The sequence below is a fragment of the Corvus hawaiiensis genome, chromosome 20 (assembly GCF_020740725.1).
Source record: "Corvus hawaiiensis isolate bCorHaw1 chromosome 20, bCorHaw1.pri.cur, whole genome shotgun sequence".
Lineage (NCBI taxonomy): Eukaryota > Metazoa > Chordata > Aves > Passeriformes > Corvidae > Corvus > Corvus hawaiiensis.
Genome location: NC_063232.1, coordinates 9793696 through 9807864, shown reverse-complemented (window position 1 = coordinate 9807864; position 14169 = coordinate 9793696). Strand labels below are relative to the sequence as shown.

Here is a 14169-nt window from a genome sequence, read left to right as displayed (position 1 = left end):
TGAACTGGGGAAAGTCTCTGTATCAGTAATTAAAACGTGTCAGCTGTGTAATTACAGTTGCACACAACACTGTGTTGTTGTTACTGTGTTAGAGGAGCAGGCAGGGTTATTCCTGCTCTAATGAAACATTCCATCAATGGCGTGGAACACCTGAAAGATCTGCAGGGATGAAGGCTTGGCCTTTGCTTCAAAATCAGTGTTCGACCCTACAAGAAGGAAGGGACAAATACAAAATAATACAAATCCAAATGAATGATGGGGAGGTCATGAAGAGGAAGCTGAAAGAGTAAGATTTATACCAAAGCTGCGCTATTGTTGCTGAGGTTCAGTTAATCAACTGATCTATATCCAGCCTGGATTATTCCAGGTATCACTGGAGGTGGTGTGCTTTGAGAATCTAATAAAATACATGAGAGCCATGATAAAACTTTAACCTGTTTTGATAATACAGTGACGTTCTACTCCACACACCTGTAAGAAAGGCTGTCAGATCTCATCACCATTAGTTATTAATCTATTTGTTCCTATAAAATTTTCTCATTTCCCCCTCCTTTTTCAGGAGTTTACTTTTTCTAAAGAGGAACTGATTTAATGTAGGAAAAAAGCTGCAGCATATCAAAAAGTGAATGGGAAAATGGGTGAGGAGATAATGTTTAACTGGGAAGGAAGAGTTATTTTAGAAATATTTTGTATCATTTAAAAAGCACTGAGTACTATTTTATGCCTCTTCCTGAGGAATAAAAGTCATAGTTATGAGTCCAAGTGTACATATTTCAACAGAAAAGTGAGACTGCAACAGATACATAAAAATCTCTTTAAAAAGTAGCTCAAGTAGATTCTTCACAAGTAAAACACTGGCAACCTGAATTTTAGTATCATTCTCAGCATTTCAGTGAAGCATTTTGTTCATCTGTAAAGTGGTACAGAAAACAGAGCATAGATCATTCCTACTTAGCCCTGTGTCATCTCAGCTCCAGCAGCTGCCCCGGGGCTGTGCCGTCCATCACTGGGGCTGGGACGTGGGGCTGGCCAGCTCAGTGCTTCCAGCTCTGTAAAATTTATAGAATGTGCCTCATGCTTGGGGTTATGGCCATTTATTTTGGAAGTTTTAGCTGATCTGCAACTTGCTGCTCTGCAAACAACAAAAAATAAGATGTTCACCATTCCAGGTTCTGTCTATACTGTATTACATAATATGAGAATTAAGTATTTTTCCTAGCAGCGTGTTGCAATATTATGGCGTGAGCCTCTTTGTATCACCCAGGACATACACAGAGAAGAAGGTTATAAAAAGCTGCCTGAGCTGGTTTTATTTTAAGAGGCCTTCAGACCAAAGGCCCCGTCTCCGCCTTGGGCCTGGCAGGGAGGCTCCGAGAAGTCACCGGGGCTCCCTATTAAAATACTGTTAGCACAGATGAGAGTTTTGGTCTTCTTTTTAGTTCAAACGTCGTCTGGGAGAGACAAAGAAACAAAGTGCTTGGGTCAGTGGAAATTTCTGACAAAGACTTTTCTTCCTGGCACACACAGGGACAACCCCACCAACTGTGTGGCGTTTGTCCCCCCCGAATAACAAGGCAAAGGTCCTGATTAAAGGCCCTCGGAGGGGGGACACAAAAGATGGCCCAGGACTTCAAAGTCAGCACACTGCTGGCCAGCGGGGAGGTCTCTTTTTTCCCCCTCTCTCTCCTTTTAACTTCAGCTCCTGCTGGCTGTGGAGGGGCTTCTAATTGCATTTCACAGGGGCTGAACAAAACGTGGTCTTGTCTTCCACACAGCAGCGACCCCAGAGGACGTGGAGATGATGTGAGGCTTCAGAGCAGGAACAAAAAGAGATTCATCATGTCAGCAAGGCATGCAGAGGCAACAGGGAGGCTTCTGCAAGATCATTTGCATGTTGCCACATTGCTCGAGGTGAACAGGCAGTGGTGGGTTTTCACACAAGTGGTGTGGCCGGCCCCCTCCTCATGGCTCTGAACGAGGGGCACCTGCAAGCCACCAAGATTTGGGTTGGGGTTTGACCCGATCTGCAGCACCAGTGGAAAGCCAGACAGAGCTGAAGGTGGCTGCCTTGAGCAGCAGAGTGGAGATCTCCTTTGTGCTGGACAGGAAGAACCTCTGCCCACTGATCCAGGTCTGCAGGTGGAGACTTTCTTTGGCAAATTGGGATCTTGATCAAATGACACTCAGGCTGATCTAAGCAGTCTAATTAAAATTCTGTCAGTGAGTCTATGAAAGAGCTATGGAAGAGAAGGTTTGGCTGAAGCTAGATAGATTTGTTGGAAGTACAGGAAAGTGGTTTCGGGGGATGTGGGATGAGAAGAAAGCCTCAGGCCAGATGTTACACAGGCAATGCCATGCCAGTCAGACATGGGGCAGGATTTAAATCAAGCATGGAAGTACACTGGAACCCAGCATGTGGCCTCCTAACCTTCCAAAAAACCCAAAGGCCAAAAAAGGTCTGTACTAGTATGGATGAACAAAACACCACCTCATCCCAAAATAACACAAGTCAACAAAGTGCTATCCCTTTAATGTCTGACAGTCCCTCTTTTCCACTTCCCTAATGAGATTGGCTTCCTCATTCTTTTCCTTTTGCATTCAAATTTCAATCTGCAGTGAATTTTCCACATTACAGGATGAACCATGTATCTATTTTCCCACATTGCACAGCACTAGACCCAACACAATGCATCCAAATCCCAAGAAGTAGAGTTGATCCCGTGTTCCCTGTGCTGATGCCAGTGGAAGCCGGCGCTGCCGAGCCCGAGCTTTCTCTGTGGATGCTCAGGAAGAGAATTAGGCCTGGAATGAGGTTAGTTAGTCACTGCTGATTCATCACGCGTTTGAGATTTGGATTAACAAACCATTCATCCCCCAGTCCTTGTATGCAGGCCCTTGTTTCCAACAGGAGTAGGGTTTTTTTATTTATTTACTGACAATAGTGGAAAGCCTCATATTCACATCCGAATTATAATAAATGCATTATAAATGAGTAAGTAGGAAACAGTAAGGAAATGATGTTTTACTTTTAAATGCTAATTATGGAGCCCTGGTGCAGTTAATGTGTAGGGTGTTCTGTCAATTTTTAATGTTTATGCCAAGTGTAGTCTTCAATTTAACATGAGCTTTTAATCCTTTGAGTACTAAATTGCCTTTTAATGCTTGCAGCACAACATTGTGTTCGCACAAAGTCAGGACTGAAAAATGAATTTACTACAAGATATGTGCATGTATGAAGGGGGGAGGAAGTACAAAGGACAAGATTTTTTTTTTAATGATGTTGCTGGAACCATACAAGAGGAAGGAACTGCTTTCAGGATGTACCTGGCAATTGTTTGCAGTGGCAAGAGGCTGCTGCCAATTTAGTATCTCTGTTGAAGCATTTTCATAGAGCTCTTTCAGGCTCCAACAATTTATCCAACAACTACACCAAAAATTTATGGTTTGCACCCATAAAGCAAACTTGGAGGAAAACATGATGGAAGGAATTACCATAGAGAGGAACCTGCATGTTCAGTAGGACAAAAAGTACCTGTGAAGAAAGGGAGTTTTTCAGCTGACAAAATTGTGAAGAGTAAGGTCTGGAAAAGATAAATTATATGGTCATTTTCTGGGTTGGCTGGTTAGGTTTTGCCTTTTCAGCTGGTGTGTGGTTAACAGTCCCAGGTAATTCCCAGCTCTCAGGGTGCTCCCAGTCAGTACCATGGCTATGGCACAACCCCTTTGGCTGAAGATGCTCATCCCAGCCCAACACAGCTTCTCCTTCCCACTCTGCCCTCCAGAAACCTCAGCACAGCCAGACTCGGGGAAATGGCTCAGGAACCATGCTGGGAAGGGTCCATCTTCACAGCCAACAGGACAGCTACAGCCCCTGCAGACACACCCAGGGTGTCCTTGCCAGGGGCCGTGTCCTCACTTGCTCCCACAGCAGCACCGCTGGGATTTGGCCAACTGGACACAGCCCAGCCCCACCGGCTCCCAGCGCCGCTCTCGCCGCGCCTCCCTGCATGTAGGGGAGTTAGAGCAGCTTGGGAGGCTAATCCCTGTTTATCTCCTTGGTGAACAGACTTTTTAAAATGACACTGTTTGCATGCTTAAAGCTCCAAATTTGACTTTCCTTGACAGCAGCCATCTCAGGAATCCCAATGAGGTTTATTTTTGGCAGTAGAGCCTTCACAGAACAGGCTTTGCTGCGTGTACAGCTCCCAGGGCGCCGGTGCAGCTCTGCAGAGGAGGAAAACTGGGGACCTGAGGATTTGGTACATCCCAGTCATGTACCCTCAGCTTTGCTACCAGGTAAGACCCACAGGGCTAAAACTAATAAATTAAAAACTCTCTTTGCTTTTTCTCTTCCCCTGCATTTCCACTATCTGTAAGATTTTGGAAGGTTGGAAGGAACCTTAAACCTCATCCAGTGCCACCCCTGCCAGGGCAGGGACACCTCCCACTGTCCCAGGCTGCTCCCAGCCCTAGTGTCCAGCCTGGCCTTGGCCACTGCCAGGGATCCAGGGGCAGCCCCAGCTGCTCTGGGCACCCTGTGCCAGGGCCTGCCCACCCTCCCAGGGAACAATTTCTTCCTAACATCCACGTCAAACCCCTCCTTCAGTTTAAAGCCATTCCACTTTGTCCTATCACTGCAAAAAGTCCCTCTCCAGCTTTCCTGTAGGCTGCAGGTATTTGAAAATATTTTTCCTTCTCCTTCATCCTAGCTTCCCACATGTGCTAGCACACAGTTTATGCTGCCCACTCCAATAATTTGGTGTTCTGGGAAGAAGCCTCTCTTTGCTTAGCCCATCAGAGGGAACAGCAGTCAGGAAGAACCAGAAATACAAACAGGGTCAGTTGTTTTATGATTAAATAATACAGCTTTAAAATGTGGCTGTAAAGGGAAACTCAGCCATTGAAAGGTGGAGTTTGAGCTCACGAATTGCCACAGGTAGACAGGTAATGTTTAAACTTTACTTTTGAAAAAACTGCTGCTGAAATTAATCTACAGGCCTTGTGCTAGGAACTCACACATTGACTTGAAGCACAGAAAGTCTTGCACATAAACCAGGCAAAACATAGAATCACAGGATCATTAACATTGGAAAAGATGGTCAAGATCATCAAGTCCAACCTCTGACATGCCCACTAAACCACATCACAAACTGCTACATCTACTCATTTTTTGAACACTTCCAGGGGTGGTGACTTCACCACTGCCCTGGACAACCAGTTCCTGACCACCCTTTCCATAAAGAAATATTCCCTGATATCCAAATCTCAACCTCCCCTGGCCCAGCCTGAGGCCGTTCCCTCTCCTCCTGGCCCTGTTCCCTGGCAGCAGAGCCCGACCCCCCCGGCTGCCCCCTCCTGTCAGGGACTTGTGCAGAGCCACAAGGTCCCCCCCGAGCCTCCTTTGCTCCAGCCTGAGCCCCTTTCCCAGCTCCCTCAGCCGCTCCTGGGGCTCCAGTCCCTTCCCTGAGCACTCTCCAGCCCCTCAGTGTCCTTCTTGTCCTGAGAGGCCCAGGACTGACCCCAGGACTGCAAGTGCCCCAGCAGTGTCCGCACAGGGAACAGGCACTGCCCTGCTCCTGCTGCCAGTGTGCCCTGAGCACCTGGATCGCTGCTGGTGGGACACGAAGCCAAACCAAAGCAGGCTGAGGGGGGCTGAGGTGCCCGGCACTGCCATCACCCCACACCAAACCAAACCCGCCCTGTCCTCTGAGACTTTCCACTGCTGTTTGTACCACGTGTGCTCAGGTTCCCCGTCTTTGGCAGCCTGTCCTCCCAGGGAGTGTGACACTGTCACCTCGTGTCCTGCAGCTGCTGCTGCCAGCAAAGGGGACTGGAACTGGTGAGTCCCTGGCGCTGGTGAGTCCCTGGCGCTGGTGAGTCCCTGGTGCTGGTGAGTCCCTGGAACTGGTGAGTCCCTGGAACCGGTGAGTCCCTGGTGCTGGTGAGTCCCTGGTGCTGGTGAGTCCCTGGAGCTGGTGAGTCCCTGGAGCTGGTGAGTCCCTGGAACCAGTGAGTCCCTGGTGCTGGTGAGTCCCTGGAACCGGTGAGTCCCCGGCACTGGTGAGTCCCTGGCACTGGTGAGTCCCCGGCACTGGTGAGTCCCTGGCGGTGGTGAGTCCCTGGCACTGGTGAGTCCCTGGCGCTGGTGAGTCCCTGGAACCGGTGAGTCCCCAGCACTGGTGAGTCCCTGGCGCTGGTGAGTCCCTGGCACCGGTGAATCCCTGGCACTGGTGAGTCCCTGGCGCTGGTGAGTCCCTGGTGCTGGTGAGTCCCTGGTGCTGGTGAGTCCCCGGCACTGGTGAGTCCCTGGCGCTGGTGAGTCCCTGGCGCCGGTGAGTCCCCGGCGCTGGTGAGTCCCTGGCGCTGGTGAGTCCCTGGCGCTGGTGAGTCCCTGGTGCTGGTGAGTCCCTGGCACTGGTGAGTCCCCAGCTTTGGTGAGTCCCCGGAACTGGTGAGTCCCTGGAGCTGGTGAGTCCCTGGAACCAGTGAGTCCCTGGTGCTGGTGAGTCCCTGGAACCGGTGAGTCCCCGGCACTGGTGAGTCCCTGGCGCTGGTGAGTCCCCAGCTTTGGTGAGTCCCTGGCGCTGGTGAGTCCCTGGCGCTGGTGAGTCCCTGGCACCGGTGAGTCCCCGGCACCGGTGAATCCCTGGCACTGGTGAATCCCTGGCACTGGTGAGTCCCTGGTGCTGGTGAGTCCCTGGCGCTGGTGAGTCCCTGGTGCTGGTGAGTCCCCGGCACTGGTGAGTCCCCGGCACTGGTGAATCCCTGGCGCTGGTGAGTCCCCGGCACTGGTGAGTCCCCGGCACCGGTGAGTCCCCGGCACCGGTGAGTCCCTGGCGCTGGTGAGTCCCTGGCGCTGGTGAGTCCCCGGCACTGGTGAGTCCCTGGCACCGGTGAGTCCCAGCCCGTGCCCCCAGCTCAGCTCCTGGCGCCTGCCCTGCGCAGCCCAGGAAGGATTGCTCAGGACGTGCCTCGGGGGTAATTACACCCATTTGCAGAAGCACAAATGCTGCAGAGCAGAGGTTGGAAAATACATGTTCGGGAATTCTCCTGTATCTGAACCTGGCCCATTGCCTCACTAATGGCATCCAGCTAAACACCCTGGCTTTGAGAGTGGGGGGACCAGGAAACCAGAGAGTGTTGGCCTCTATTTTTTCTTGTCATTGCATCATTTCTTCTCAAAGCTTGGTGCTCCAAGGCAGGCTAATAAGCCCAGGTTTATTTCATCTCACTGAGATGTTGGAACCCCGGCCCCAGTCTAACACTGAGGTTTTCTATCCCATACAGAAATGACAGGCACCAAAACACCACCATACTTTAAAAATTGATAAAGGATAACCCATACTTTAAAGAACCAAATACATGTCCTTATTTGCTCAGTGGCTTTGATCTGGTGATTTAACTTATGCAGATAAAATTGAATTAGATGCCAGTTTTAAAAGCCTGGTCTTCAAATCCTGGACTCACATTTTGAGAAGCAGGGAGCAAATCAGAACCCACAGACAGGGAAGGCACATCCCACCCTGCAGCACCACAAACTCTTTGAGCATCACCACTTCCATGGCTCCAAAAGGACTTGGCTGCTCCAGGCATATATTCCACACATGTAAATATTCCTATACGAGGCTTAGATCTCCAGCAGGAGGGTTTGAAAAATAAACCCATCTTTTTGGGTTAGATGGATGAAAGAAGAGGGCTGGGGTCTGTCTGGTGGGCAGGAAACTCTGGAGCCTGGTGGTGGTGGCAGTGGGGACGAGGACACACAGATGCTCTGGTTGGGGTCAGACCTCAGCCCTGGCACACAGTTCTGCAGGTGTCTGAAGGCAGGAACTCCACTGCCACAAACCACCTACCAATACTTTAAAATAAGACAGGAACAAAGTCTTTTGTATTTGAAGCATGTTTTGCTTTGCCTTACATTTCCAAGTCTCTTCCTTATATTATTTTTTTCCCTTCACCCAGGTTTTTTAATCCTCCCATTCGGAGCTGAATTCTCCTCTTTTCCTTTTCATGCCATCGAGGTGAACAGTGTCTATTTTAGATCTTGTTCATTAATGTATCAAGGCATCTTACTTTGTATTACTTCCATATCTTGATGTTATCTAAAGCTTTTTATATAGTAAGAGAGAAATTACAAGGTTTATAATTTCCCCCATACATGTAACAAAAATGATAAAGCATGAAATTGCAGAGCTGTGACTGATTTTCTATAATTCAACAATTTCCAGCAGGCTACAGCTGGGATGGGGTTGGATTTGCTCTGTGCCTTTAGGTCTTGTTGATATTCATCTGTGTGGGTATGTGCATGTCATTATGAACTTGTATTTGTGTTAAATAAGTGTCAGAGGAGGCCATGGAGATGCTCTGAGGGCTGGAGCTCCTCTGCTCTGGAGTCAGGCTGGGAGAGCTGGGGGTGCTCACCTGCAGAGGAGAAGGCTCCAGGGAGAGCTCAGAGCCCCTTGCAGGGCCTGAAGGGGCTCCAGGAGAGCTGGAGAGGGACTGGGGACAAGGCATGGAGGGACAGGACCCAGGGAATGGCTTCCCAGTGCCAGAGGGCAGGGCTGGATGGGAGATTGGGAAGGAATTGTTCCCTGGGAGGGTGGGCAGGCCCTGGCACAGGGTGCCCAGAGCAGCTGGGGCTGCCCCTGGATCCCTGGCAGTGCCCAAGGCCAGGCTGGACATTGGGGCTGGGAGCAGCCTGGGACAGTGGGAGGTGTCCCTGCCCATGGCAGGGGTGGGATGGGATGAGCTTTACAGATCCTTCCAACCCAACCCATTCTGTGACTGTTTCTATAAATACATCACACTTGGGTGAAAAGCCACATTAAACCACCAGATAAAACTCTTCTGAGAGGATGCAGCATGTCTGCAGCAGATTTGGAATTACACTGCAATTCTGTAAAACACCAGACAGCTCTTTTATGGGTCTTTTAAGCAGATGAAAGAAAGGATTCAGTTTACCCACATCTGCAAAATCCCTCTTGGAGGAATAAACACTCAGCAAGAAACTTCTGATTCTCTGTGCACCTGCCTAGGGCAAAAGCACCACAATACTGGCTTTACTGCTGGGCTTTTGAACACATCTTGCTTTTGACCAGGCTACAGATACAGCAGCCCTAAATTGCTGGTTGGACCTCCCTGGAGAGTATCTGAGCCCCACACTGTGTTCTTGGGGTCATGGAAATGAAGAAAGCTCAGCACCTCCAAGGATATGATGAGATCAGGCCAAAGCCACCCAAAGAACAGCAGCTCAGGTACTGGACAGACCAGGCACAATCAGCCCCTTCAAATGTGCCACTAATGACAACGGAGCCGAACTCCTCATGTTCTTCTGAAGCCCAGGTGAAATGAATTCTTTCTAGTTAGTAATCATTCATCAATTTCTGCTACTGCAGGTGTAAGACAATTACAAATGCTTTGGCGGCGCCAGGATCCCCATCCCAGATGTCCAGGGTACCCTGAGGTCAGCCCTGTGTCCACTGAGGTTGCAGCAGCCCAATGTCCCTATTCCTGGGCTTGTTGGCAGTGCTGATGAGGCCTTGCTGCTCACCAGAGTCATCTACAGAGTGGAAAGAAACATTCCCAGTGTGGGATTTGTCCATGAAGCCAGGTTCCTCTCCCTAAGCCAGATTTCAGGGAATACATCAGTGTCACACCGCCTTGGTTGGCACCCACCTCCCAAGTGCCTTAAATATCCAAGTCTATGAAGTTACCTGTTCCTGTCATTCATCCCTACAGCACACTAGACAATGGTGACCCTTCAAAATGATAAAATTCTAAAAAATGAAAGTCTAAATATAAAGTATTTGTGCTTCGTAACATTTAATGGCCACGTTATGCAGCGATGACAGTGACATGGTCTAGAGACAGGTTTTAAACACTGGGCAGCACAGCTGCTCTTGTCCAAGAGCTTCCCCGTGCCACATCAGCTCCTGTCACACACACACACATCCCCCTGCTGACCCCTGCACACTGCACAGCCGTGGTCAGTGACCAGCATGGACACCCACGGAAGTGCCGGGAATTTCGCTTCACAAAGTGCCAGTGTAGGTTCAGGGCTCCCAGACAAGCTGGCTGCTGTCTCACATCCTATCACACCTTCAGGGTATTCCCTTCCCATCACTGTGGTCAAGGGGGGCTGGAAGAGCCCTGGAAAGGCTGGAGAAGCCATGGAAGCCCTGCCTGGTAATGGCCCACACCACTTTGGTTCGACTAGGTCACAAATCCACCCTTATTTAAATATATGCATGTGCAAATATTTTTAGAAAGTTTCAAGCACGTACTCCAGCATGGCAGCATCTTCCAAAAGCTGTGGATTTCACTAAATCATTTTTACTGCTCTAGTTTTAAATAAAGTATAAATATTGTACTCATGAACCACAGCAGCATTCCAAGGACACTCCAGCACGTGGGGCTGTGCGTGGCCGTGACGTGGGGCCTGCTGGCACTGCTGGAGACTTGTCATCCATCAGCTTGTCTTGGTGACTAATAAGGGAACTCAAATCATGTAATGACAGGTTTTGATTTCCTTAATTTTAGAGCAAATGTGGAAATCAGATGAGCTCAGGAAAGCTATGTGGCGTATGAGCTTGGAAAGGAAGTGGAAAACCAAACTCCCTTGATGCCAGTCTTGCATATAAACTGGAAGTCTGTAAGTTTCCTTAAAAAATGTATAATTGAGAAATTCTGGTGTTGCTTTTTTATATTATTGCATTGCCTAAGAGCCTTCCCTACGAACTTGGATCCTGGGTGTCTAAAACACACATCTCTGTCTCAGAGCTGTACATTACACACACTAAGACATTCATTGCCCAGCTGAATCCAGGCTAATGCACTGTATTTATTTCCTAAAAGCATTCAGAGGAGAAATGAAAGAGCAAACAAAATAAACCCTAATGTTACTCAGGAATTAAACATACACAACCTTTACTACTTGGTATTTTTCCTTCTTTGCAATTCATAAAAAGGCAGCCAGGGAGCCAGAAGTTTCCTCACTCCTAATGATGAGTGAAGGTTGGATCCCTACCTCGGTGATCCCCCAGAAACTGCCCATGTCTGTGGTATCTGGGAGTCAGCACCTCCGCCTGCTCAGCTGTCACACCTCTTGTTCAGGTCTCTCCTATGATAATCCCTCCCTGCTCAGCTCCAGATAACACAATGCATTCCCTCTTCTCCTTTCTGAGCTTATTTGCAGACGTAGCCATCCATAAGAAGCTTTAAATGTGTATTACACTACAGGAAAAACCCCTGTGGCCCACCAAGTAGTGGGCTGGAAAACCAGTTTAGATTTGCAGAGAAGCTGGTATTAAAATCCTTGAGGACTTAGCATTCCCCTGTCATGCGTTTAAAGCCCTGTGAATAATAAAGGAGCCCTGGTAATTTTACTAAAAAATGAAATTCCATCATTTCTGCAGAATAAACAGAAACAAACCAATGCATTAGCTATGCAATACTTCTCAGCACCACAGTTTGAATGCATCATTAAAGACAGATTTTACCCATGAAAAGTGTTTTAAAAAAGTAATAAATACACAAAACTTTACATATACTTTTCATTTCATTTCTACATCCTCTCTGTGGGAGGTGGACTCAGATTAGGTTGGTATAGCCAATTCCTCCAGCTGCAGGAAGCTGGAGCCCTATTTCTTACAGCTCACATATTGTATGCTGTGCTCTAAACTAGATCCTACCTGCAACCGTGAAATTTGGGAGTTTAAATCTGTGATATCCACTGATATTAGAAATGAAAATAAGTAAAGAGCAACTAGAATGTAATCTCACTGTCATCAACACCAAGTTCATGTTCCCACTTCCAGGTCCTAAGTACTCAGCAAGGACAATTCTCTGATTTTTCTCTCCTGAAAGAGTTGATTTACTACAGGATTCAGCTGGAATCCTCTGCTCAAATCTAAGATGGCTTTATTAGTTACGTGAGGAGCTGTTTTTGAAGAAGGAGCACAGCACTGAAAAAGTGAATGTGCAAATTACTGTGGAGAACCTCTTTGCTGGCCCCGTCTTGACAAAGCAGGGTTGTTTTGTCCCTCTTCCAGTTCAGGAACTATTACCACAGATTTGAAGGAGGGCCAAACTGCAGCTTGGTATCCGACTTGCTGGTATGGTGATGCTCTAAGGAAGGCAAAACAACCCTCACACCCAAATTCAACCTTAAGGAGGGGAAAAAGAACGGTACCTGTGAATACCAGAATCCTGAAGGATATTAAACCAGGAAACAACAGCTACAGTCAACAAGGTACAGCTAAGCCTCCTTCCAGCCTCCTCCAGTGACAGAACCAGAGTACCTAAGGCTGCTTAACACTTTTGGTTATATCTCAAAAATCCTATAAAATAAAGGGATAGAGTCTTCTCTCTGGCTTAGTGCTTTAAACTGTAAGTGATTCCCCCCAAATGCTGGCATCGCTCTGGTGTACATGAGAGGCACGACAGGCACAATGTTCCACTGGGCACAGCAGCCAAAAAATACTGCTCCAGTAAGTCACAGAATATATGGCAGACATTGTCCAGGTCACTGCAACAGTGGCAGCCTTGAAAAGACACGGAGTGACAGAGGACAGCTGCAAAATATCTGCCCACATTGCACGGCCGCCAAGTGCCCCGGCGAGGCATCGGCCCCAGCGGGGGCTGTCAGTGACGCCTCGCAGCCAAGCGCCCAAACTCTCAGAAAACACAACTCCAGCAAAGGATACTGCAAGGTTACCAATAAAAGACAAGTCCTCAGGGTAATATTCAGGAGCTGTTCCGAGCTCCTCGGCTGGTAGCTGCTTCCCGCTGCAGAATGTCACTCACACGGAAAGTCACGATGCCTTGATAGGCTTCACAATCCCCATCAGTTCTTCAGCTGCTTGGCTAATCAGATATTATTACCTCCTTTGTGTTTTCTTTCCCAGCCCTCTCTCTCTCTTTCTCTGGCAAGGTTGCTGTAAAAGGACTCAGTAATGATTCCTATCTAAATATTTCACTTGCAATACAAAGGTCTGTATTTTGCATACCGTGGAACTTCTGTTGCTTTGTCTTTTGACAAAAAAATCTCCCCGGGCTTCTGGGAATAAATACTGATAATTGTACCCAGCCTCAACAGAGCATATTGTACATTAAACCACACAACACTGGATTCAAAGGCAGTGATCGTTGAGGATGGGACTTCAGCACACCCAAATCCTGAAGGTTTGGGAACCTCCCTTTCAGGCTTGAGGCTACACCATATCCTTCTGTGCCACACAGACACCCTGGCAGGACGCCTGGAACAAAAGGTCAGTGCTGTGATTACCAGTCCGGCAGGGTCACCTCCTCATTGGGAATCCCCCCTCGCTGCACACAGAGTGAAAGGAACATTCCATTTTATTTTATAAACCTTTGGCCTTCTATAGACATTATTGGGCACATTGCCATTAAATTCCTTGGGGGAAGATGCAGGTCAGTGCTAAAAGCTGTGGAAAATCTCACCTTTTCAAGTAACTCTTGTTCTTCTTGTGTGCAGAACACCAAGATTTCAACTTTGCCTAAGTTAGAGGAGATTAAACTTCAGAATTCCAAAATCGGGCAAATTTTCTCTCCATTCCCTAAGAAGACAGACCTGGTGCTTCTAAAGTCTTCTGCAAAGAAAAGATCCCAGGGCTCTGACCCACCTCTCCCAGATCCAAAGAGCACCTTCAGCACCAAACAACCTCCCGTTGTTGAGCAGACATTCAGCTCTGCAGAACAGTTAAAAGTGTCCCTGGAGCAGGGGCCTGACTAATTCCTGCAGCTCCCTGGGCTGTGTGTGGGGACACAGGCCAGCAGCAGCAGCCCCGCTCCTTCCACACATCCCTGCTCCTTCCACACATCCCTGCTCCTTCCACACATCCCTGTTCTTTCCACACATCCCTGTTCCTTCCACACATCCCCGCTCCTTCCACACATCCCTGTTCCTTCCACACATCCCTGTTCCTTCCACACATCCCCGCTCCTTCCACACATCCCTGTTCCTTCCACACATCCCCACTCCCTCCACACAGCCCCGCTCCCTCCACACATCCCTGTTCCTTCCACACAGCCCCTTCCTTCCACACATCCCTGTACTTTCCACACATCCCTGTACCTTCCACACAGCCCCGCTCCCTCCACACATCCCTGTTCCTTCCACACAGCCCCTTCCTTCCACACATCCCTGTA

At 48.6% G+C, this 14169-nt stretch overlaps 1 protein-coding gene across 2 annotated transcripts in view; it reads right to left on the bottom strand.

Annotated features, from left to right (window-relative positions):
- The window catches only part of AUTS2 (activator of transcription and developmental regulator AUTS2), a 778303-nt gene that overhangs the window by 82314 nt on the left and 681820 nt on the right, over positions 1-14169 (bottom strand). The window lies entirely within an intron of this gene.